The sequence below is a fragment of the Choloepus didactylus genome, chromosome 4, assembly GCF_015220235.1.
Source record: "Choloepus didactylus isolate mChoDid1 chromosome 4, mChoDid1.pri, whole genome shotgun sequence".
Taxonomy (NCBI): Eukaryota; Metazoa; Chordata; class Mammalia; order Pilosa; family Megalonychidae; genus Choloepus; species Choloepus didactylus.
The window spans coordinates 195,632,000-195,659,170 of NC_051310.1; the positions used below are offsets into that span (position 1 = coordinate 195,632,000).

The 27,171-nt window shown below is 36.1% G+C and overlaps 1 long non-coding RNA gene across 1 annotated transcript; it reads left to right on the forward strand.

Annotated features, from left to right (window-relative positions):
* On the forward strand, positions 1-26,726 carry LOC119532521. The gene is made up of 2 exons (XR_005216556.1): positions 1-415; positions 25,717-26,726. It is a non-coding gene; the product is annotated as an uncharacterized LOC119532521 (long non-coding RNA).
* Positions 26,727-27,171: the final 445 nt, after the last annotated feature.

A 27,171-nucleotide genomic window follows, 5' to 3' on the forward strand; every position in this document is an offset into this window, starting at 1 on the left:
GCCCCGCCCATCGGCTCGGGTCCCAGGGCTTCCGGTGCCGGGAGGGGCGGGGGCGCCTGGGATGAGCTTGGCAGTTTGCCGAGCTGGAGGAGTTGGGTTTCCTACTGGAAAGGGTTGGCCGCTTCCCACCAGAGCCCCTGGACACAGCACCCTCTCGCGTCCCCACCCTGGGAACCCCTGAGTCCTCCGAGGTCAGGATCCTGCGGGTGGAAGCTGCGGCCTTAGCGCCCTAAGTTGAACAGAAGTGCGGACATCCTAACCCGCGGTAAGGAGGGCAGGGAGCGCCAGAACCCCCATTCCAGCAGCCTGTGCGTGGAGGAGGTGATGAGCCTTGGACAACCCCCACTGCCTTGGCCCCAAGTTACTCTGGGAACCGAAGCTGGCTCTGGAGACGCTGGTTGCAGAGAGGCCTGAGGTAGGTTATCAACTAAACTTAGCCCCTGACACCCACTGCTTTCTACCCCCGCCCCCACCTCTGGCTTCCAGGATCTGGATGGGAGAGGGGGCGGGGGACACCTCGTAAACCCAGACCCCAAGGATGGGCCCGGACGGGTCTGAGCAGATGCCCCTCTGGGGTTGCTTGTTCTTCCACCCCAGTGATCCCTGATCAAGGAGTTGGAGGGCGCCAGGTGGCAGCGATTTCCTGATCCCGGGAACTGCAGGTGGCAGGCCTTAGAGCGTTTGACCTTTCCCCTGACAACCTGCAGGCCTGACCTCACCGTGACCCTGGGCCTGCGGGCAAAGCTTCGCAATGGAGAAGAAGAGAGTGAGGCTCGAGGATCCTGAGGGTGCATTGGTAGTTCTCCATTACCAGGGTTAAATAATGGTTGGGTAATTACCAAACTGTTCAAATCCTGGCTTGAGACGTCTAGTGAATACGTGAATGGTGAGCCTTGTAGTGAATTCCACCTTGTCTTGTGGAGTTTGCAGCTTTGGGTTGCAAATCAAAGGCTAGTTATTAGCCATAGGAAGGAGGGGAGAGGTTCACAGATTGAGAGATGGAGATTTTTGCATTGGCTTCTAAAGTGTGAAAGAAAGACTTCTGACTTCATGGCTTAATTTATTTCAGAGAATTAGGTAGGAAAATAAACATTTCAGCATTAGTTCAAGAAACATCTGGAAGCACTCCATTGGGCCCAGCCCACAGAAGATTTGCCAAGTAAACCGGGACTGTGGGAGGGGTGGGTCGAATGCAGTCACAGGCCTGAAGGATGTCGCTGATACATTGTACAGGAGAAAGGCATGCTGCAATACACTTTCCAAGATAGGAGCCATCCTGGAGTGCTAGAGGTAAAATGTAGTTGCCACATTACTCAACCCTTGTTGCTCCTGTAGTGATAGATAAAATAATAAAGCATATTAATTTTCATCTTTGTGATTATCCATATTTTCTAATTTTTATTAATTGATAATCTCAAGGTTTTCTACTTTTAAAGAGTGGAAAGACAAAACAGAGGTGTTAATAGGGTGGGGTTAGTGCAATGGTGACCAAATCTACTGAGGCTGGAGTGATTGGGACAAGGGGGGGAAATGAATGGAAATTAGAGAATTTAAGTCTGCATTTGAGCATCTATTTGCTGCAGCAGATTTCTCATTTACAGTGAAACATTTCTGAGAATTCAGTCATGGGCCCTTTAGGACACACTGGATGCTCAGTGAATATATTCCTGATCACCCATAAAACACTAATAAATTATAACATGCAATGTAACCTGTCAAAAATATCAAGTAAAATATGGTGTACTATTAAATTAAACCTTAAAGTAATTCAACAAATTCTGATTCTAAATTTTCATTGTTTTAAAATCAGTTACTTTTTTGTGTTGCTGTGCACTCAGTAAGTCCCAGGTAAGATGTTTCATTTTACAAACAGTGCCTTAGTTGTCCCTTTGAGCTGGGCTTGCTGTTGTATTGTTACTATCAGGGAACAGGTCCAGTGAATTCTAAAACACATCCGAAAGCTCCCTGCCATTAAGTGGCAACTCAGATTTTGAACCCATGACTGTCAGACTCTAAAGCTTACACTCTTAACCTCAACACTTCACTGTTTAAATAGTATTTTTTATTGTAGAATATAACATATTTACATAGTAGTGATTACTTCCCAAGTGCAATTTAACAAGTAGTTAGAAATCAAATTTCAAAGAATATTATGGGTTACAGTTCCACAGTTTCAGTTATTTACTTATTGTGACATATAACATATATGCAAAAAGGTGATAATTTTCAACATGCAAATTAGCAAGTAGTTATATAGGAAATTTCCAAAAAATGTTATGGGTTATAGTAACATAGTGTCAGTTATTTCCTTATTGTGAAATATTACATATATACAAAAAGGTGATAACTTTCAAATTATAATTTAACAAGTAGCTATATAGCAAATTTCAAAAATCTTATGGGTTACAATTACACCATTTCATTTCTTTCCTTCTAGCTAATCCAATATCCTAGCAACTAAGAAAAAGAAAATTATATAGAGATTCAGTATTCATGGTCCTTTGTTAAATTCCACCTTGTCTGTTGCTACCCCTTCCTCTAGTTTAATCACTTTCCCAATCTTTAGGGATGTCTAGGCAGTGACCAGACTAACTTGTTCATGTTGACAAGGGGTGTCAACATGGGAAAAAGGGACAAAACTGGTTGATGTTCTTGAAGAAACTGTTGCCTCTAGGTTTGGGGGACTTAGCTGGAATAGGAGCTCTCTGGGTGATTTAAGTTCCTGAAGAATAAATTTAGTGATTGAAACTTTTATAGTCTCAAGTAGGGACCCAGGTATTCTATAGGGTTTGTGGGACTACTGTTGACTTGAGCTTATCATACTGTGGACATTTAGGATATCGAGCTGAAGCTTGCATAACAGTAACCTCCAGAACAGCCTCTTGACTATGTTTGAAATCTCCTAGCCACCAAAACCTTATTTTATTGTCTTTCTTTTCCCCCTTTTGGTCAGAAAGGCATTCTCAAGCCCTTGATGCCAGGGTCATGTTCATTTCTGGATTCTGGGTCCCCCATTACCAGGGAGACTCTTTCATCTGTGGGGTTCCTGTCCCATGTCAGTGGCAGGGTGATGGATTTATTTGCAAAGTTGGTCTTAGAGACAGAAAGTCTGCATTTGAGCAAAACAACAATAGAGGTTCTCTGGAGGTGACTCTAGGCATAATTATAAGTGGGTTTAACCTCCCCTTTACAACCATAAGTTTCACAGGAGCAAGCCTAAAAATTGAGGGCTTGACTTTTATAAAGTAGGGGATTCCTCATTTCACATGGCATAGGCTCTGAACACAGTAATTAATCAGTATCTCACATTATCATCCCTTAGTTGTACAGTCCTCATCACTCACCATTTTAAACAATTCTCATGACTCAAAACATCTCATAGCTCTTTTTAACCCTTAATTATTTGTCACTAGTATTTGTGTGGTAGTAGTAAGGTATTCCTATCAATTAGAGTTCCTAGTATGCAATAGGTAGATTTTTCCATATACCACTCTGTTGTCAACTCTCTGTACCTGTGTCATACCTTAGAAGTATATCATGCAAGCATCTATGTTTATAGTTCTGATCTGTGGGATACATGCCTTCAAACAGTTTCTTTCAATCCTGTTTGCCTTCATTGCAGCTCTGATACTTATAATCCCATTAACAATCATCACCCCTATCCATTCCCATACTTTTAAATTTACCCTCACTAACATATCTGAACATATTAGGTTATTATTCCCTCTTTATTAATATCTGTTCATGTCACTGTTTTCAGATCCTCTGGGAATATACCAAGAAGTGTAATTGCTGGATCATAGGGTAATTCAATATCTAGTTTTCTGAGCAACTACCAACTTGTCTTCACAGCAGCTATACCATTATACAGTCCCACCAGCAATGAAAAAGTGTTGCAATTTCTCCACAACCTCTCCAGTACTTGTTGTTTCTTATTTGTTTAATGACAACATTTCTTATTGGTGTGAGATGGTATCTCATTGTGGTTTTGATTTGCATTTCCCTAACAGCTAGTGAAGATGAAATTTTTTAATGTGTTTTTTTAGCCATTTGTATTTCCTCTTTGGAAAAATGTCATTTCATATTTTTTTGCCCATTTTAAAATTGCGCTGTCTGTACTATTGTTGAGTTGTAGGATTTCTTTTTATATGCAGGATATCCATCTCTTATCGGATACATGTTTTCCAAATATTTTCTCCCAGTGAGTTGGTTGCCTCTTCACCCTTTTGACAAAGTCTTTTGAGCCACAGAGGCTTTAAATTTTGAGGAGTTCCCATTTATCTGTGTTTTTTTTCTTACATTTCTTGTGCTTTGGGTGGTAAGGTGTAAGAAGCCATCTCCTATTACTATGCCTTGAAAATGTTTCCTTATATAATCTTTTAAGAGTTTGTTGTGCAAGGTAAATCATGGGAGGAGGGAAGAGACATGAACTGATATAGCATAACTTTATGGAAGAAAATTTATTGAATTACGAGACTACAAGCATTTATCATTAATGAGGCGATAGCTGAAAATAAAGCAGTCTGTTCAGCAAAGGAAAAGAAAAGAAAAACACACCAAACCAGGGAAAACCCCCACATCCAATACTACTGGCTGGGGAGGTCCCAATCTTCAGCTGATCAGAGTCCTAGTTGGCACATGGTCCGAGGCAGAGCATCCCCTCCTGGGTGAGACCTCCAACTTTTCCTGGGACTCAGGCCAGTATTTACGGCAATTTGTCCAGAAGTAGAAGTACTTTGCTGCACATCTCAAAAAAGGGCTAATTCCTTAGGATGATTACAAAGACTTCCTTATCTTAGTTTCATTGGCATGTCCACAGTGGGGGAGCCTAACCTTGGTGGAGGTACAGGTGATCTATTAACTATTATCAAAACTCCTGGGTAAACTCTGTTATGCTTCAGTGACTTCCTTTGTTATATGTATCTTTGTTCCTCACTCCCTTGTAGACAGAGCAGCACCTGCTAATGTGCAGGGCAGTTATCTGCTTCATGTTGGTTTGATCCACACATTATATTTTTTTACAGTTTCTAACACAGAGTTTTATTGTGCTGTCACTTGTATTGAGGTCTTTGATCCACTTCCAGTTAATTTTTGTATAGGGTGTGAGGTAGGGGTCTTCTTTCATTCTTTTGGATATGGATTTCCAGTTCTTCCAGCACCATTTGTTGACTGTTCTGTCCCAGCTCAAATATACTCCACTCCCTGCCTGCCATGTGCCTACAAGTGCAGCTCTGATACTTATAATCCCATTAATAAACAATCATCACCCCTATCCATTCCCATACCTTTAAATTAACCCTCAGTAACATATCTGAACATATTAGGTTATTATTTCCCCTTTACTAACTTCCGTCTATCTCTAGGTTCCCAATATTCTACATTATAAGGCATTGATTTTACATTTTTCAGGGAGTTCATAGTAGTGGTAACACAATATTTCTGTTTTTATATCTGACTTATTTCACTCAGCATTATATCTTCAAGGTTCATATATGTTACCATCTGTTTCATGATCCTTGTCCTTATTGCTGCATAGCTTTCCATCATATGTAGATACCACATTTTGTTTATCTACTCAACTGTTCATGGACACTTGGACTGTTTCTATCTCTTGGCAATTGTGAACAATGCCACTAGGAACATCACTGTACAGATGTCTGTTCATGGCACTGCTTTCAGAACCTCTGGGTATATACCAAGAAGTGGAATTGCTGGATAGCAGGGTAATTCAATATATAGTTTTCTGAGAATCTGCCAAACTGTCTTCCATAGTAGCTGTACCATTATACATTCCCACCAGCAGTGAAAAAGAGTTCCAATTTCTCAACACCCTCTCCAGCATTTATTTCCTATTTGTTTAATGGCAGCCATTCTTATTGGTGTGAGATGATATCTCATTGTGGTTTTGATTTACATTTCACTAATAGGTAGTGAAGATGAACATTTTTCCATGTGTTTTTAGCCATTTGTATTTCCTCTTTAGAAAAATGCCTTTTCATATCTTTTGCCCATTTAAAATTGGGCTGTTTGAACCCTTGTCATTGAATTGTAAGAAGTCTCTTTTTTTTTGCTCCCATTTTTCTACTCATCCATCCACACACTGGACAAAGGAGAGTGTGGTCCATATGGCTTTCCCAATCACATTGTCACCCCAAATAAGCTACAGTTTTATACAATTGTCTTCAAGACTGAAGGGTTCTGAGTTGCAGTTTAACAGTTCCAGGCATTTACTGCTAGCTATTCCAATTCAGTAGAACCTAAAAAGTGTTGTCTAGATTGTGCTTAAGAGTGCCCAACAGAGTGACCTCTCAGCTCCTCTCAGAATCTGTCTGCCACTGAAGGTTATTTCAATTCCTTTCACATCTCCCTTTTAGTCAAGAAGATGTTCTCCATCCATCATGCCAGGTCTAGATTCCTCCCCAAGTCATATTCCATGTTGCCAGCAAGATTCACTCCTTTGGGTGTCAGATCCCATGTAGTGGGTAGGGCAGTGATTTTATTTGCCAAGTTGGCTTAGCTAGAGAGAGAGGGTCACATCTGAGCAACAAAGAGGCTTTCAGGAAGAGACACTTAGGCACAATTATAGGCAGGCCTAGCCTCTCCTTTGCAGCCACAGTCTTGCTAAGGGCAAGTCCCATGGTAGAGGGCTCAGCCCATCAAACTTTCAGTCCCTGATATCTGTGGGTACATCAGACCATTGAGATGGGAGGCCCAACACCCTTGCTTTCTCCACCAACTCCTCAGGGGGGCTCTGCATATTTTTTTCATTGTTTTATCTAATTAACTTTTTAAAATTAACTATTAACTATATAAAAAAATGAAAAAAACATTTCAAACAAACCATAACAAGGGAGTAAGAAAAAGGCAATTAACCTAAAATCACTACTTCCAACATGTTTGTACTCTACCCCAAGAAAACAACCTAATATAGCAACATTTCTGTGAACTTGTTCCTACCATACCCACCAGAAATTCACAAATCATAGTCATTCCTGGACATTCCCAGAATGTTAAATTTACATGTGATAGCTTATCTGTTCTTATTGGGTTATCATTCCTCCTTCATTAATTGCTTTCTTTCAGTAGTTCCCCTACATTCTACATTATTAACCATTTATTTTACATTTTTTCAATGTCCACATTAGTGGTAGCATATAATATTTCTCTTTTTGTACCTGACATATTTTGCTCAGCATTATGTCTTCATGGTTCATCCATGTTGTCATATGTTTCACAACATTTTTCCTTCTTAGTGTCATGTAGTATTCCATAGTGTGTTTATACCACATTATATTCATCCACTCATCTGATGAAGGACATTTGGGTTGTTTCCAACTCTTGGCAATTGTGACTAATGCTAATATGAACATTGTTGTGCAGATATCTGTTTGTGTCCCTGCTTTAAGATCTGCTGGGTATATAATGAAAAGTGCAATTGCTGGATCAAAGGGTAACTCTATATCTAGTTTTCTAAGGAACTGCCAGACTGACTTCCAGAGTGGCTGAAGCATTATGCAGTCCCAACAGTGAATAAGAGTTCCAATTTCTCCACATCCTTTCCAGCATTTGTAGTTTCTTGTTTCTTTAATGGCAGACATTCTAATTGGTGTGAGATGGTATCTCATTGTGGTCTTAATTTGCATCCAATACCTAGTGAATCTGAACTTTTTTTCATGTGTTTATTGGCCATTTTATTTCCTCTTCAGAGAACTTTCTCTTCATAATTTTGCTCATTTTATAATTGGGCTGTCTGTACCATTCTCATTGAATTGTAGGATTTCTTTATATATGCAAGATATATGTAAAGTCTTTTGTCAGATACATGGTTTCCAAAAAATTTTTCCCATTGAGTTGGCTACCTCTTTACTTTTTTAACAAATTCCTTTGAGGTACAGAAACTTCCAAGCTTGAGGAGTTCCCATTTATCTATTTTTTTCTTTTGTTGCTTGTGCTTTGGGTGTAAGGTCTAGGAAGTGGCCACCTAATACAAGGTCTAGATGTTTCCCTACATTATCTTCTAGGAGTTTTATGGTACTGTCTTTTATATTGAGGTCTTTGATCTACTTTGAGGTAAATTTTTGTGTAGGTTGTGAGGTAGGGGTGCTCTTTCATTCTTTTTGATATGGACATCCATCTCTCCCAGTCCCATTTGTTGAAAAGACTTATGTCCCAGTTCAGTGTCTTTAGGGCCCTTATCAAAGATCAGTCAACTGTTGATCTGGTGGTCTATTTCCAAATTCTCAATTCAACTCCATTGATCAATATGTCTTTCTTTCTGTCAGTATCATGCTGCTTTCAATACTGTGGCTTTATCATAAGCTTCAAAGTCAGGGAGTGTAAGTCCTCCCAATTCATTTTTCTTTTGTAGAGTGTTTTTAGCAATTTGAGGCATCTTCCCTTTCCAAATAAATTTGATAATCCATTTTTCAAATCTGCAAAGTAGGTTGTTGGAATTTTGATTGGGATTGCATTGAATCTGTAGATGACTTTGGGTAGAATTGACTGACATCTTAATGACATTTAGCCTTCCTATCCATGAACATGGAATATTTTCCATCTTTTAAGCTCCCTTTCTATTTCTTTTAGTAGAGTTATGTAGTTTTCTTTGTATAGGTTATCCACATCTTTGGTTAAGCTTATTCCTAGGTACTTGATTTGTTTAGTTGTTTTTGAAAATGGTATCTTTTTCTTGAGTATCTCTTCACTTTTTTCATTTCTAGTGTATGGAAATATTACTGACTTATGTGCATTCATCTTGTATCCTGCTACTTTGCTAAATTTGTTTATTAATGCTAGTAGCTGCATCATTGATTTCTCAGGGTTTTCCAGATACAAGATCATATCATCTGCAAATTATGACAGTTTTACTTCTGTCTTTCCAATTTAGATGCCTTTTATTTCTCTGTCTTTCCAGATTATTCTGGCTAGAACTTCTAGCACAGTGCTGAATAACAGGAGTGACAGCAGGTACCCTTGTCTTATTCCTGATCTTAGAGTGAAGGCTTTCAGTCTCTCACCATTGAGTACTATGCCAGCTGTGGGTTTTTCATATATGCTCTTTATCATTTTGAGGAACTTTCCTTTAATTTCTACCTTTTGAAGTGTTTTTATCAAAAAGGAATGTTGGATTTTGTTGAATGCTTTTTTAGCATCTATTGAGATGATCAGATGATTTTTCTCTTTTCATTTGTTAATGTGTTGTAATTGATTTTCTTGTGTTGAAGCATCCTTGCATGCCTGAAATGAACCCCACTTTGTCATGATGTATGATTTTTTAAATTTGTCTTTGGATTCAATTTGCAAGTATTTTGTTGAGGATTTTTTTCTCTGTATTCATTAGAGAGATTTGCCTGTAGTTTTCCTTTTTTGTAGCATCAGTGCCTGGTTTGGTATTAGATTGATGTTAGCTTCATAAAATGTGTTAGGTAATGTGCCAGTTTGAATGTATTATATGCCCCAAAACACCATTATCTTTGATGTAATCTTGTGTGGGTGGATGTATCAGTGTTGAGTAGATTGTAATTCTTTGAGAGTTTCTGTGGAGATGCACCCCACTCAACTATGTGTTATGACTCTGATTGGATAATTTCCATGGTGTTGTTACCCCACCCATTCAGGGTGAGTCTAAATTAAATCACAGGGCCATATAAATGAGTTGAAAAACAGAAGGAACTCAGTGCATCTGACAGTGACATTTCACAGAGGAGCTACAGCCAAAAGGGACACTTTGTAGAACACACTGGAACTGAGAGAGGAGCTTCAGCTTACAGAGACATTTTGGAGATGGACTTTGAAAGCAGACTTTGGCTCCAGAGAAGCTAAGTGAGGACAAATGCCTCAAGAGCAACTAAGAGTGACATTTTTGAGGAGCTGAAGCCTAGAGAGGAACATCCTGGGAGAAAGCCATTTTGAAATGAGAACTTGGAGCAGATGATGGCCACATGCCTTCCCTGCTAACAGAGGTTTTCCAAACACCATTGGCCATTTTCCAGGGAAGGTACCTGATTGCTCATGCATTACCTTGGACACTTTATGGCCTTTAGACTGTAACTGTGTAACCAAATAACCTTCCTTTTATAAAAGCCAATCCATTTCTGGTGTTTTGCATTCTGGAAGCATTAGCAAACTAGAAGATATAATATTCCATTTTCTTCAATGTTTTGAAAGAGTTTAAGTGAATTGCTGTCAGTTCGTTTTGGAAAGTTTCATAGAATTCCCCTGTGAAGCCATCTGGCCCTGGGCATTTATTTGTGGGAAACTTTTTGATGGCTGATTGGATCCCTTTTCTTGTGATTGATTGGTTGAGGTCTTCTATTTCTTCTCTAGGTTTTCCATATGTTTCCAGAAAATTGTCCATTTCCCCTACATTATCCAGTTTTTTGGCATAGAGTTGTTCATAATATCCACCTATAATTTTTTAAATTTCTTTGGCATCTGCAGTAATGTCACCTTTCTCATTCATTTTTTTAAATATTGCTCTTTTCTCTTTTTGATTTTGTCAGCCTAGCTAGGGACTTGTCAATCTTGTTGATCATCTCAAAGAACCAGTTTGTTGATGTTATTTATTCTCTCTGTAGTTTTTTTTTCTCTAGGTCATTTCTTTCTGCTTTAATCCTAGTTATTTCTTTTCTTCTACTTGGTTTTGGATTGGTTGGCTGTTCCATTTTTAGCTTCTTCAGTCACTCATTAGTTCTTTGAGTTTAGCTCTTCCTTCCTTTTTGATGTATGCATTTAATGCTATAAATTTCCCCCTCAGTACCACTTCTGCTGCATCTCCAGGTTTTGTTAGGTTGTGTTTCTCATTTCATTCATCTCTATATATTTAGAAATTTCTCTTGTTATTTCTTCTTTAACCCACTGATTGTTTAGGAGTGCATTGTTTAACCTACAGTTATTTGTGAATTTTCTGTCTGTGATGCTTATTGACTATTAATTGTATTCCATTGTGGTCAGAGAATGGTGCTTTGAATAATTTCAATTTTTTAAAATTTGTTGAGGCTTGTTTTATTTCCCCACATATGATCTATTCTGGAGAAAGTTCCATGAGCACTAGAGCAGAATCTGTATCCTTGTGATTTAGGATGTAATGTTCTATACATGTCTGTTAAATCCAATTCATTTATCAGATTGTTTAGGTTTTCAATTTCCTTACTGGTCTTCAGTCTGATAGATATATGTATAGGAGAGAGCGATGTGTTGAAGTCTCCCACAATGATGTTTGTGGAAACATCAGTTCTTTTCCTTTAGCTCTGCCATTGTTTGTCCCCCTATATTTGTGGCCCCTTGATTGGGCACAAAAACATTTATGATTGTTATTTCTTCTTGTTGAATTGCCCCTTTTATTAGTATGTAGTGGCCTTCTTTGTCTCTCATAATATTCTTGCATTTAAAGTCTATTTTATCTGTGATTCATATTGATATTCCTGCTTTATTTTGGCTGTAAGTAACATGCTATTCCATAAAATCCCACTAAATTCCATAGCATTCCATTCCATTTCATATAATTCCATTCCATTCCATTCCATAATATTCCATTCCATAAATTTTATTTCATTTTGATCATTCCTTTTCATAACATTGCATTTCATAATATTCCATTCCATTCCATAATATTGCCTTCCACCACATTCCAATCTATAACATTCCATTCCATTTTATTTCTCTTCATTCTGTAATGTTCCATTCCATAACACTTCATTCCATTACATACAATTGCATTCCATTATATAAGTTTTCATTCATAACATTCACTGAATAACTTTATATTCCATAACATTCTGTTCCAAAATATTCCATTCCATAACATTGCATGCAATAATATTCTCTTCCATATCATTCCATTCCAAAAGGAAACATTCCATTCCATTACAGTCCATACCATTAAATTCCTCTCCATTCAATTCCATTTCATTCACTACATTCCATAACATTCTATACTACTGTGTAACATTCTATTGCATATCACTACATTGCATTCCATAACATTCCATTCCATATCATTCCTTCTGTCACAGTCCTTACCATGCTGTACCCTAAAATTCCATAATATTCAATATCATTCCATTTCATATTACATTACATTCCATAGCATGACATTCCATATTATCATGATCCCTAACATTTGCTTCTGTTACATTCTGTTCCATAAAATATCTTTCCATTCTATAACATTCCATTCCATAACATTCCATTCCATATCATTAATTTCTGTACCATAACATTCCTTTCAATAACTTTCCTATCCACAACATCCCATGCATAATATTTCTCTCCATAACATTCCATTCCATAAAATTTCATTTGATATCATTCCATCTCATTTCAAAACATTCCATTCCATAGTATTCCAATCCATTCCATAGCATTGTATTCCATTTCATAGCTTTGATTTTCATCACTTTCCATTCAATATCATTCCATTCCATATGATTCCATGACAATCAATTACAACCCATTTTATGCTCTTCCATTCCATAACATTCCTTTCCAAATCCTTTCATTCATTTCTGAAACATTCCCTTCTATAATATTATGTTGTGTAACATTCCCTTCCCTTCCATTCAATAACATTCCATTACAAAACATTCAACTGCACTCCATTCCATAATATAATGTTCAAGTGCATAACATTCCACTCATACTATCAAAATAAAAAAATGATTCCATAACATCCATTCCATTCCATTCCATTCCATCACCTTACATTCTATTCCATGATCTTTCATTACACATAATTCCATTCCATAACATAATTTATTACATAACATTATTTCCATTCCATAATATTCCATTATATAACATGTCATTACAAATAATTCCATTCCATTCCATAGATACATTCCATCCCATTTCAGAGCATGCCATAACATTCTGTATCATTCCATTCCATAACATTCTATTCCATAACATTCCATATCATACCATGTTATTCCATCCCAAAACATTCTGTGCATATCATTCCATTCCATAACCTACCATTCCATATCTTTCTGTTCCATAACATCCCATTCCAATATATTCCAATGTATAACAAACCATTCCTTATCATATCATTCCATTCATCACATCCCATTCCATAACATCACATTCCATTCCAAAATATTTCATTCCATTCCATAACATTGCATTCAATAACATTCCATTCAATAAGATTTGCAAGAGCTTCCAGAAGATGGCAGTTAGGAGAGACAGGGCAAAAAAAAATCTCCATGATAAATACTAGATAAGAGAAGGAAAGTGACCCAGAACACAAGTTCCAGTGATTTACCAGCAGGACAACATCTGCTAAATCTTCAGGGACCATCCACTTGGTGAAACCAGGAGTCTTAATTCTGAAATGAGTGAGTAAGCCTGCTGAATAACCAGCAGCCATGTTGCAGTCTGAGGAAGACATGGGTTGGTGTTTGCAGTCAGACTAGTTTTAAAAACCCAAAAGTGGCTGTGGATATGGCATTGAGAACTGCATCCCCACAACCTGTGGGAATGCCTCAATATCTGGTGTGGACAATAGCCTTTCATGCACCCACTGCTAATTGCCTCAGTGCAAGACAGGCAGAGGTTAGCCAAAAGAGGAAAATAACCACACCTGTTACAGCCATCTTCTTGGTGGGCTGGGAATACTGCTGCCTGGCACCAGTGCTGCAGTTCAGATCTGTGCCAGAAACCCAGTGCAACAGGAAGTGTTTCCAGCAACATGTGTGCATCCACAATATCTGTTGTGCACAAAGACTTTCATCACCCACAGCTAGTTGTCCCAGAGCTGGGAATGTGGTGATGTGTGAAAAGGGGAAAATTAGCACACTCCATACAGCCATCCTTTCAGCAGACTAGGAATGCACCTACATGGCCCTGTGGCCAATAACTTCCCTTGTGGGATGGTGCTCACTGATAATGTAGAAGCCTTCCCTCAGCAGAGGCCCTAGGAGGGCACAGCTTAGAAGAAGGACCCACTCAGAAGTCCCAGGGATGATACACCAATACAAAGGACATATGTCAGTAGCACAGAAAAACAGTGTCAAGACTGAACTGAAGGTTTAGACTATTGCAACAGCTTTAAATCTCCAGGAACACCTGGGAGCTTTGATTAAAGCTGTCCTCCCTCCCTAACCACTCAGACACATGCCCTACATTCAGGGTGGGCATCACCAAATGCACACAAACATGGTGCACCAATTGGACCCCCACAAGATTCAAAAGCACTCAAGACAAAGACAAAGTTGGGGTGAACTGGCTAGAGGGGAATAGGTGGCTCATGGATGCCACATGCTGGTTAGAGAAAGTGTACCCATAAATCTGTGGATCTGAAAAATTAGAAATAAGTGTTTGAATAATCCTACATACCCTAAAAGAACCCTATCAAGTTAAGCAAGTTTTTTTGCCAAGAGGCCAAAAACAACAGAAAATTTTAAAGCATATGAAAAAAAACAGACAATATGGATAACCCCAAAACAAACAAATCAAAAGATCAGAAGAGACAAAGTACTTGGAGCAATTAATCAAAGAACTAAAGATAAACAATGAGAGCATGGCACAGGACATAAGGAACATGAAGTAGACCATAGAAGATCGTAAAGAAGAAATTGCAAGAGTGAATAAAAAAGGATGATCTTATGGAAATAAAAGAAACTGTTGACCAAATTAAAAAGATAATGGATACCCAAAGTACAAGACTATAGGAAGCTAAACAATGAATCAGCAACCTCAAAGATGACAGAAAGAAAAATGAAAGAACAAAGGAAAGAATGGGGAAAAATTGAAAAGTCAAAATGGACTTCAGAGATATGAAAGATAATATAAAACATCCAAATATGAGACTCATTGGTGTTGCAGAAGGGGAAGAGAAGGGTAAATGTCTAGGAAGAGTATTCAAAGACATTGTTGGGAAAACTTCCCAAACCTACTGAAGAATATAAATTAAAAAAATCACAAATGCCCAGTGATTAAATCTAAATAAACCCACTCTGAGGCATATTCTGATCAGACTGTCAAATATTGAAGGGAAGGAGCAAGTTCTGAAAGCAACAAGAGAAAAGCAGTCACTACTTACAAAGGAAACAGCACAAGATTAAGAAGTGACTACTCAGCAGCCACCATGGAGGCAAGAAGGCATATTAAAAATTCTGAGAGAAAAATTTGTCAACCAAGAATTCTTTGTTCAGCAAAAGCTCTCCTTCAAATTTCAGGGAGAGTTTAAATTTTTACAAACAAATGCTGAGAGAATTTGCTAACAAGAGACCTTCCCTAATTGAGATACTAAAAGGGAGCCCTACCAACAGAAAAACAAAGAATGGAGAGAGATATGGAGAAATATTCAGTACTAAAGAGATTCAGTATGGGTACATTAAAGGACATTAAGAGAGAGGGGTAAAATATATCTAAAAAAATAAACCAAAAGATAGGATGGTTGATTCAAGAAATACATTCAGAGTAATAATGTTGAATATAAATGGATTAAACTCCCCATTTAAAAGATATAAATTCACAGAATGGATCAAAAATATGAACCATCAATATTGTACATACAAGAGATTCATTGTATACACAGGGACACAAAGAAATTGAAAGTGAAAAGATGGAAAAAATCTTTCATGCAAGCCATAGGCAAAAGAAAGCAGGAATAACAATTTTAATCTCAGATAAAATAGACACTAGATGCAAGGATGTTATGAGAGACAAAGAAGGCCAGTACATACTAATAAAATGGGCAATTTAACAAGAATAAATAACAATCATAAATGTGTATGCACCCAAACTAGGTGTCACAAAATACATAAGGAAACACTGGCAAAACTAAAGGAAGCAATTGATGTTTCCACAGTAACTGTGGGAGATTTCAAAACATCACTTTCTCCTATAGATAGATCAACCAGACAGAAGACCAATAAGGAATTGAAAACCTAAATAATCTGATAAATGAACATGATTTAGCAGACATATATAGAACATTACATCCCAAATAACCAGGATACACATTCTTCTCTTGTGCTCACAGAACTTTCTCCAGAATAGATCATATGAGGGGACACAAAACAAGCCTCAATAAACTTAAAAAATGCAATTATTCAAAGCACATTCTGTGACCACAGTGGAATACAATTAGAAGTCAAACCATCAGAGACTTAGAAAATTCAAACATACCTGGAGGTTAAACAGCACCCTCCTAAACAATCAGTGGGTTAAAGAAGAAATAGCAAGAGACATTTTAAATATCTAGAGATGAATGAAAATGAGAACACAACATATCAAAACCTATGGGATGCAGCAAAAGTGGTATTGGGTGGGAAATTTATATTACTAAATACATATATCTAAAAGGAAGAAAGAACTAAAATTGGAGAACTAATAGAGCAGCTGAAGAAGCTAGAAAATGAACAGCAAACTAATCCTAAACCAAGTAGAAGAAAATAAATAGCAAGGATTAAAGCAGAACTAAATGACAGAAAGAACAAAAAAAAAGCAAAAGAGAGAATACATAACAACAAAACTTGGTTCCTTGAGGAGATCAACAAGATTGACAAGCCCCTAGCTAGACTGAAAAAATTAAAAAGAGAGATGACCCATATAAACAAAATAATGAGAAAGGTGACATTACTGTGGATCCCAAAGAAATTTAAAAAATTATAAGATAATATTGTGAACAACTGTATACCAACAAACTGAATAATGTAGAGGAAATGAACAATTTACTGCAAACATATGAACAACCTAGAATGATGGGAGAGGAAATAGAGGACCTCAACCAATCAATCACAAACAAAGAGATCCAATCTCTCATCAAAAAATTCCCCACAAATAAAGGCCCATGGCCAGATGGCTTCACAGGGGAATTCTACCAAACTTTCCAAAAAGAACTGACACCAATCTTACTTAAACTCTCAAAACTTTGAGGAAAATGGGACACTACCTAACAGTTTTATGAAGCCAACATCAATCTAATACCAAAACCAGGCAAAGATACTACAAAAAAGGAAGACTACATGCCAATCTCCCTAAAGAATACAAAAGCAAAAATTGTCAACAAAATACTTGCAAATTGAATCCAAATACACCTGAAAAAAATCATACACTCTGACCAAGTGGGGTTCATTCCAAGCATGCAAGGATGATTCAACATAAGAAAATCAGTCAATGTAGTACAACACAGTAACAAAACAAAAGAGAAAAATAAAATAATCATCTCAATAGATGCTGAAAAAGCATTCAACAAAATTGAACATCCCTTTTTGATAAAAACACTTCAAAATGTAGGGATTGAAGGAAACATCCTCAATGTGATAAGCAGCATATATGGATCACCCACAGTCAGCATAGTATTCAATGTTGAGAGACTGAAATCCTTCCCTCTAAGATGAGAAATGAAAAATAGATGCCTGCTCTCACCACAGTTATTCAACATTGTCCTAGAAGTGCTAGCCAGGTCAATCTGTCAAGACAAAGAAATAAAAGGCATCCAGATTGGAAAGGAAGAAGTAAAACTGTGATTATTTGCAGATGATATGATCTTATATCTGGAAAACCCTGAGAAATCAATGATACAGCTACTAGAGCTAATAAACAAATTTAGCAAACTAGCAGGATATAAGATTAATGCACATATGTCTGTAAAGTTTCCATGCACTAGAAATGAATGAAGTGAAGAGACACTCAAGAAAAAGATATGATTCTCCATACAACTAAAAAATTCAAGTACCTAGGTATAAACTTAACCAAAGATGTAAAAGACCTATACAGTGATTTTAAAAGATGGAAAAATGTTCCATGTTCATGGATAGGAAGGCTAAATGTCATCAAGATTTCAATTCTTCCCAAGCTCATCTACAGATTCAATGCAATCCCAATCAAAATTCCAACAACTTACTTTGCAGACCTGGAAAAGCTAGTTATCAAACTTACTCGGAAAGAAAAGATGACTCAAATTGCTAAAAACACTCTAAAAATGAAACAAAGTGGGAGGATTTACACTCCCTGATTTTGAAGCTTATTATAAAGGCACAGTAGTCAAAACTGCAAGGTACTGGCACAAAGATAGATATACTGATCAATGGAATTGAATTGAGAATTTGGAGATAGACCCCAAGATCTATGGCTGACTGAATTTTGATAAGGCCCCCAAAGCCACTGAACTGGGACATAACAGTCTTTTCAACAAATGGGGCTGTGGGAGTTGGGTATCCATATCCAAAAGAATGAAAGAGGACCCCTACCTCACATCCTACACAAAAATTTAACTCAAAATGGATTAAAGATCTTAATACAGCAGACAGTACCTTAAAGCTCCTAGAAGATAGTGTAGGAGACATCTTCAAAACCTTGTATTAGGTGGTCTCTTCCTAGACCATAAACCCAAAGCACAAGCAAGAAAGGGAAAAATAGATAAATGCCAACTCCTCAAACTTAGAAGTTTCTGAAGCTCAAAGGAATTTGTCAAAAAGGTGAAGAGACAGCCAATTCAATGGGAAAAAATTTTGTAAACCATGTTTCTGACAAAAGACTATCTTGCATATACAAAGAAATCCTACAACTCAATGACAGTAGAGCAGGCAGCCCAATTATAAAATGGGCAGAAGACATGAAAAGACACTTCTCTGAAGGAGAAACACAAATGGCCAAGAAACACAAGAAAAAATGTTCAGCTTCACAGCTTTTAGTGTTGCAAATTAAGAACTCAATGAGATACCATCTCACACCAATTAGAATGGCTGCCATTAAACAAACAGATAACTACAAATACTGGAGAGGATGTAGAGAAATTGGAATTATTATTCATTGTTGGTGGGACTGTAGAATAGTTCAGCCACTCTGGAAGACAGTCTGGCAGTTCCTTAGAAAATGTGATATAAAGTTATCCTTTGATCCAGCAATTGCACTTCTTGGTATATACCCAGAAGATCTGAAAGCAATGACACGAACAGATATGTGCACACCAATGTTCATGGCAACATTAGTCACAATTGCCAAGAGATGGAAACAACCCAAATGTCCTTCAACAGATGAATGGATTAATTAAATGTGGTGTATACACCACAATGGAATATACACAGCAGTAAGAAAGAATGATGTTGTGAAACATATGACAACATAGATGAAACTTGAAGACATAAGGTTGAGCAAAATAAGCCTGGCACAAAAAGAGAAATATTATATGCTACCACTAACATGAACATTGAAAAAATGTAAAATAAATGGTTTATAATGTAGAATATAGGGGACCTAGTGATAGAGAGCAGTTAGTGAAGGAGGAACAATAACCCAATAGGAACAGGTACACTCTCATAGGCAAATTTAACATTTTGGAGTTGCCAAGGAATGACTATTGTTTTTTAATTTCTTGTGGGCATGGTAGTAACAAGTTCACAACAATGTTGCTATATTAGTTACTTTCTTAGGGTAGAGTAGTAGTAACATGTTGGAATTAAAGTAGTTATTTTAGGCTAGTTGTCTTTTTCTTATTCCCTTGTTTTGGTTTTTTTGAAAATTTTTTAATATGTTTATTTTTTATTCATGGTTAATAGTTAATATAAAAACAATGAAAAAATATGCAAACCCCCCATGAGGAGCTGAGGAAGAATGCAGGGGTGTTGGGCTTCCCCACCTCCATGATTGCTGATGTTCTCAGAGATATTGGGGACTGGTGGTTTGATGGGCTGAGCCCTCTATCATGGGACTTGCCCTTGGTATGACTGCTACTGCAAAAGAGAGCCTAGGCTTGCTTTAATTGTGCCTGTGTGTCCTCCTGAATACCTCTTTGTTGCTTAGATGTGGCCCTCTCTCTCTAGCTAAGCCAACTTGGCAGGTGAAATCACTGCCCTCTCCCCTATGTTCTTTCTGAAACCCAGGGGTGTAAATCTCCCTGGCAATGTGGAATATGACTCCTGGGAAGGAATATAGACCTGGCATCATGGGTTACAGAACATCTTCTTGACCAAAAGGGTGAAACATATGACAACATAGATGAACTTCTCAGTGGCTGAGAGATTCCAAACAGAACCAAGAGATCACTCTGGTGGTCACTGTTATGCACAATATGGAGAACCCTTTTTAGGATCTAATGAATTGGAATAGCTAGCAGTAAACACTTGAAACTATCAAACTGCAACCCAGAACCCTTGAATCTTGAAGATGATTTTATCAACATGTATCTTATGAGGGGTGACAATGTGATTGGGAAGGCCATGGGAATCACACTCCCCTTTGTCAAGTGCATTGACAGGTGAGTAGAAAAATGGGGGCAAAAAAAGAGACACCCTGTCTTCTTTTTTACTTTAATTGTTCTTTTCCACTTTAATTTTTATTCTTAGTATTTTCTTTGAGTGGTAATAAAAATGTTCAAAAATTTATTTTGGTGATGGATGCACAACTAGATAATGCTGCTGTGAACAATTGATTGTATGCTTTGTATGACTGCATGGTATGTGAATACATCTCAATAAAATTGTATTAAAAATAACATTTGCTTCCATAGCATTCCATTCCATTACGTGACATTCCATTCCATAACATTCCACTGAATTCTGCAACTTTCCATTCCATAACATTCCATTCAGTTCCATAACATTCAATTCATACCATTCCATAAAATTCCATTACATAATATGTCTTTAAATTACATAACATTCCATTAAATAACATTCCATTCAATAACATTGCATTCCATTCCATTCCATAATATTCAATTCCATAACATTCCATTGCAAAACATTCAGTTATGTTACACTCCTCTCCATTCCATTCTATTACATATTTCATTTCATAACTTTCAATTCTACTCTATAACTTACCATTCCATAACATTCCTTTACAGAATGTAATGGAATGTTATGGAATTCTTTTCCATTTCATAACATTCCATTCCATTCTGTAATGTTCCATTCCATTCCACTCATTTCCTTTCAATTTATTCCATTTCATTCAATTACAGTAACATTCCATTCCATAATTTCCCATTTCATTGCAAAACATTCCATTCCTTTCAATATATTTCCACTTCATTACATAACATTCTTAATAACTTTAATTTCCATACCATAACATTACATTCCATAACATTCAATTTCATAATTTTCCATTACATTGGATAATATGGCATTCCATAACAAAATATTCTATAACATTCCTTTCCATCACATTCCATAACATTCCATATCATTCCATTTCATTCCATTCCATGTTTTTCCATGACATTCCACTCCATAACATAACATTTTCATTCCATTCTATAAAAATCCATTCCATAGTATTTCATTTCATTTCATAACAATCCAAGCCTTAACATTCCATTCCATTCCATTCTGTTACCACCCATAACCTTCCTTAACCTTCCATAACATTTCATATCATTCCAATCTATAACATTCCAGTCCATTCCATAATATACCATTCCAATTCATAACATACCATTCCGTAACATTGCATTCCATTACATAATATTCCATGCCATTCCATTCCCATATCATTTCATTCCATTCCATAATATCAGATCTGTAGCATTCTATTCCATAACATTTCGTTCCATAACAATCCATTCATTAATTTCCATTCCATAACATTCAACTCCATTGCATCCATTCCAAAGCATTCTTTTCCTTAACATTCCATTCCAGTATATTCCAATCCACATTACATTCTGTATCATTTCATTACTTTCCATAGCATTCCATTCCATTCCAAAACATTCCAGTCCATAATACTCAATTGCATAATATTAAATTCAATAACATTCACTTCCATATCATTCCATTCCATGAAGAAACATTCCATTCCATAACATTTAATTCCAAAACTTTCCATTTCATAACATTCCATTCCATTCCATAAGATTCCATTCATTTCTGCAACTTACATTCCCTTCCATTCCATAACATTCCTTTCCATAACATTCCATTCATTCCATTCCAATCCATAACATCCCATTCCATATCCTGTCATTCCATTCCAAAACATTCTCTTCCATAACACTTCATTCCATTCCTTAAGTTTCCCTTCCATTCCATAAAAATCTTTTCAACATTTGCTTCCATAACATTCCATACATAAACTAATATTACATTCCATAACATTCCATTCAATTCTGCAACATAAAATTCTATAACATTCCATATCATTGCATTTCATAATATTCTGTTTCATAACTTTATATTCCATTGTATTCCAATCCATAACATTCCATTTCATTCTATTCTGTAACATTCTATCCTATAATACTCCATTCCATACCTTAATGTTCCTTTCCATTCCATAACATTTCATTCCATAGCGTTGCATTCAATCATATTCACTTACATATCATTCCATTTGAAAAGGAAATATTCATTCCATCATATTCATTCTGTAACATTCCATTCCATTTCATAGCATTCCATTCCATAAAGATTCCTTTGAATCATATCTGTGACATTCCAAAATATTCCATATCATTCAATTCATAACATCTTCCATCACATTTCAATCCTAATATTCCATTCCATATAACATTATACCATTTGAAAACATTCCATGCCATAACGCATTCAATTCCATAAGATTCTATTCCATTCCATAACATTTGTGTCCATAACATTGTATTCAAAAACATTCCATTCCATTCCATAATGTTCCATTCAATTCTGCAACTTTCCATTCCATAACATTCTGTTCCATTGCATATCCTTCTATTGCACACACACACATTCCATATCATTCATTCAATGGCATTCCCTTATAAAATTGTTCCATTCCATTCCTAACATTCCATTCCAAATATTCAGTTCAAGTACATTGCTCTCCTTCCTTTCCATTCCATAAGAAGATTCCATAACATTCTAATTTATCCTGTAACATCCATTCCATAGCTTTCCATTTCATTCCATAACATTCTATTCCATAACTTTTGTTTCCATTCCTTAATTCTACTTTCATTTAATAATATTCCAATCCATTCCAAAATATTGCATTCCAAAACTCCATTCAATATCATTCCTTTCATCATATTTCGTCACATTGCATCTCAATCCTTCCAGTTTTCATCATGTAAACATCCTTCTGCAATATTGCTTTAATTCTATCACATTGCATTCCATAACATTCCATTCCACTCCATGAACATTCATTACATATGTAACATTCCATAACATTTCATTCATTCCATAACATTCCATTCCATATCATACCATTCCTTCATAGTATTCATACAAAATTCCACTCCATATCATTTCCATTCGAAATTGCACTCCATACATTTGTTCAATTCCATTACATCATTCCATAATGTTCAATTCCATTACACTCCTCTTCATTCCATACCATTCCATAACATTTTAGCTCATAATTTTCAATTCTATTCTATATTATCTCCCATAATATTCCTTGCCAATTCATAACATTCCATTCCATTCCACTCATTTCCATAAAATTTATTCCATTACATTCAAGTACATTAAGTAACCTTCCATTCCACCATATCCCATTTCATTGCATAACATTCCATTCCTTTCCATATATTTCCACTCCATTACATAACATTCTATTCCATAACTTTCATTTCCATAGCATAAAATTCCATTTCATAATTTTCCAATACATTATATAATATTGCATTCCACATTTCATTCTGTATCATTCCTTTCCATCTCATTACATAACATTTCTTATCGTTACATATCATACCATTCCGTAGCATTCTATTCCATAACATTCCATTCTATAACATAACATTACATTCTATAACAATCCATTCCATAATATTTCATTGCATTCCATAACATTCCATTCCATAACATTCCATTCCATAACCTTCCATTACCTTCCATAATGTTCTAAAGCATTCCATATCATCCCATTCCATAACATTCCATTCCATTCCATTCTATAATAATCCATTCCATAATATTTCATTGTATTCCATAACATTCCTTTCCATAACATTTCATTCCATAACCTCCCATTACCTTCCATAATATTCTATAACATTCCATATCATTCCATTCCATAATATTGCATTCCATTACATAATATTCCATGCCATTCCATTACATGACATTGAATTCCATTCCATAACATCCATTCCATAGCACTCTCTTCCATAAACTTCCATTCCATAAATTTCCATTCATAACTTTCAATTCCATAGCATTCCATTCCATATTACTCCATACCATAAAATTTCTTTCCATATCATCCCATTCCATAACTTTCTTTTCATAACAGTTCATTCCATTGTATTCTAATCCTCAACATTCCATTCCATATTATTTCATTTCATTCCCTAGCATTCCATTCCATAATACTCCATTCCATTCCATAACATTCCATTGCATTCCATAACATTCCTTTAAATAAATTCTATTCCAAATCATTCCATAACATAATGTTGCATTCCTTATCATTCCATAACATTCCATTCCATTCCATTCATTTCCATAAACTTCAATCCATTCCATTCCATTAAGTAGCATTCCATAACATTATATTTCATTCCAAATAATTCCATTGCATTTCATAACATTCTAATCCATAATTTTCATTTCTGTTCCATAACTTTCAATTCCATAACATTCCATTTCATAACATTCCATTCCCTTCCATAGCATTGCATTCAAGAACATCTCATTCCATTGTATTCTATCACATTGCATTCCAACCATTCCATTACTTTCCAATACCTAACACTACTTTCCATAACATTCCATTCCTTTCAGTCTATTCCATAACATTACAATCAATAACATTCCTTTGCATCACATTCCATGACATTCCATATTATTGCATATCATTGAATTCAATAACATTCCATTCCATAACATAGCATCCCATAACATTCTGTTCCATAACTTTACATTCCATTATATTCCAATCCATAACATTCCATTCCATTCCATAACATTCTATTCCATTATACTCCATTCCATTCTGTAATATTCCATTCCATTTCATAACATTCCAGTCCATAACATTGCATTGCATAACATTACATTCTGTAACATTCTGTTTCATAGCATTCCATTCCATAACATTACATTCAGTAATATTTGTTTCTACTTCATTACATTAAAAAAGGAAACATTCCACTCCATTACATTAATTCTGTAATATTCCATTTCATTACATAATGTTCCATTCCATTCCATAATGTTCCTTTCAAACACATTCCATAACTTTCCAAAGTATTCTGTATCATTCCATTACATAACATTCTCTTCCATCACATTCCAATCCATAGCATTCCATTCCACATCACATCATACCATTCCAAAACATTCCATACCATAACATATAATGTATTATTTACAAAATAATTTTATATAATTTACAAAAATAATAATTTTTACAAAAATTTCTAAAGGAAAATATAAAAAGGATTTCATGCAGGCATATAAGATAGTCCACATCTGTTCCTTTATTTCCTATCACATAAATTAAAACCCTACTTGGTAATGCACATGGTGGTTTATCCAACAAAATTGCTGATATCAAGTAGTAGAGTAAACTATTGGCTTACGTACTTGGCCAGAAGTAGATGATTATATGGAAAAGAAGAAAACTTTTTGAAAACAGAATACATCAGAACATATGACTAATAAACCTTTTTATTGATGGAAGCATTTACTGTTAAAGCTCTTATTATTGCCACACACACTCACATACATGGACACACACACATATTTATTAATGTGTGCTAAGCATTAAGTAGGAAACTTTGATGATCTAGATACCTTCAATAATAGTTTTTTATTTTTATTGCAGAATTTCATCAAGAATAAACTGTACCTTAAAGGTAACAGAATTTCTTCTCTTGGATTTTTCTGGCCCATGAAAACTTCAGTTACTGCAAGCCTCAATTTTTGTACAAATATACCACTCTGCCCTAACGGAGAATGGTCTCATCATCACCATAACTTCTGTGGACCCATTCCTCCACAAGCCATGTACTTCTTTTTAAGGAATCTGTCCCTATTTGATCTTTGCCTCATTTGTGCAGTTGTCCCAAGGACTGTTGTCAACTCATTGGCCCAGAACAATTCCATCTCATTTCTTAGTTGTGTCACCCAGGACTTTCTCATGTTTTATCAGCAGGTGCAAACCTTTTACTACTCACAGCAACATCCTTTGACTGCCATGCTGCTATTTGCCATCATCTGCACTATGAAGTCATGAACAGGGACATGTGTTTGCAGATGGTAGCTGAATCTTGGTTCTATGGTGGCTTTATATCCCTTATGCACACTATAGGCACCTTTTCTTTTTCTTACTGTGGACTCAAAAAAATTTAACAATTTTTTCTGTGATCTTCCGCACTTGCTTTCTGTCCCTTGTTCAGAGGATATAACTACACAAATTGTGGTCATTCACCTTATTGCAGTACTTGATTTATTCTGGTTTATCAGCATCATAATCTCATACATCTACATCTCTTCCACTATTAGAAAGATTCCCTAACACAAGGGCAGCCAAAAGACTATTCAACTTGCATCCCACACCTGGAAGTTGTTGTGATTTTCCTCTCAACTGCTTTCATTGCTTACCTGAAGCCAATTTTTGGGGTATACATTATTCACTGATATCATTCTATCTGCTTGTTATATTTTATTGCACATTTCCTTTAATCCTATAATATACAGTCTGAGAAACAAGGTCATGAAGAAAGGATTGAAGTGGCTAATCATTAGAAAACTCAAAAAAGAAAATTATTAGATTTCCTCAAGAATAGAGGTGTTCCCCTCTTAACATTTGTTTAAATAAATTGTTAACTTAAACTGTTCTCTTTCGACTCTGATTATCTCCAGCATTATCTGGAAACACTGTGCTGATTTTTGGCCACAGTGAAATGTAATATACTAAATAGTTATTAATGAAGTCATGTGTGGGTCTGAAAAATTACAGCTTCTGACCTGTAGTACATAGTGTGGTAATTTGAATTATGCACCCCAGTGAAAGACATCCTTAGTTTTAAACTGTATTCTTAATTTTAAACTGTAGTCTGTGAATTTGAATTTATTTGTAAACAGGTGTTTTAAAATGTGCTATTTTTAGTTCAGGTATGGCAAACAGAATCAAGTTGGTTCTTAATCCATATTACTGGAAATCTTACAATGGTAAGGCCACAGAAAGAAGCTAGAAGCTGATAGAAACCAGAGAAGAGTAGAAACAAGGATATAGAGATCAAAACATGATGAGAAGCAGAGATGCAAGTCAAGGAAT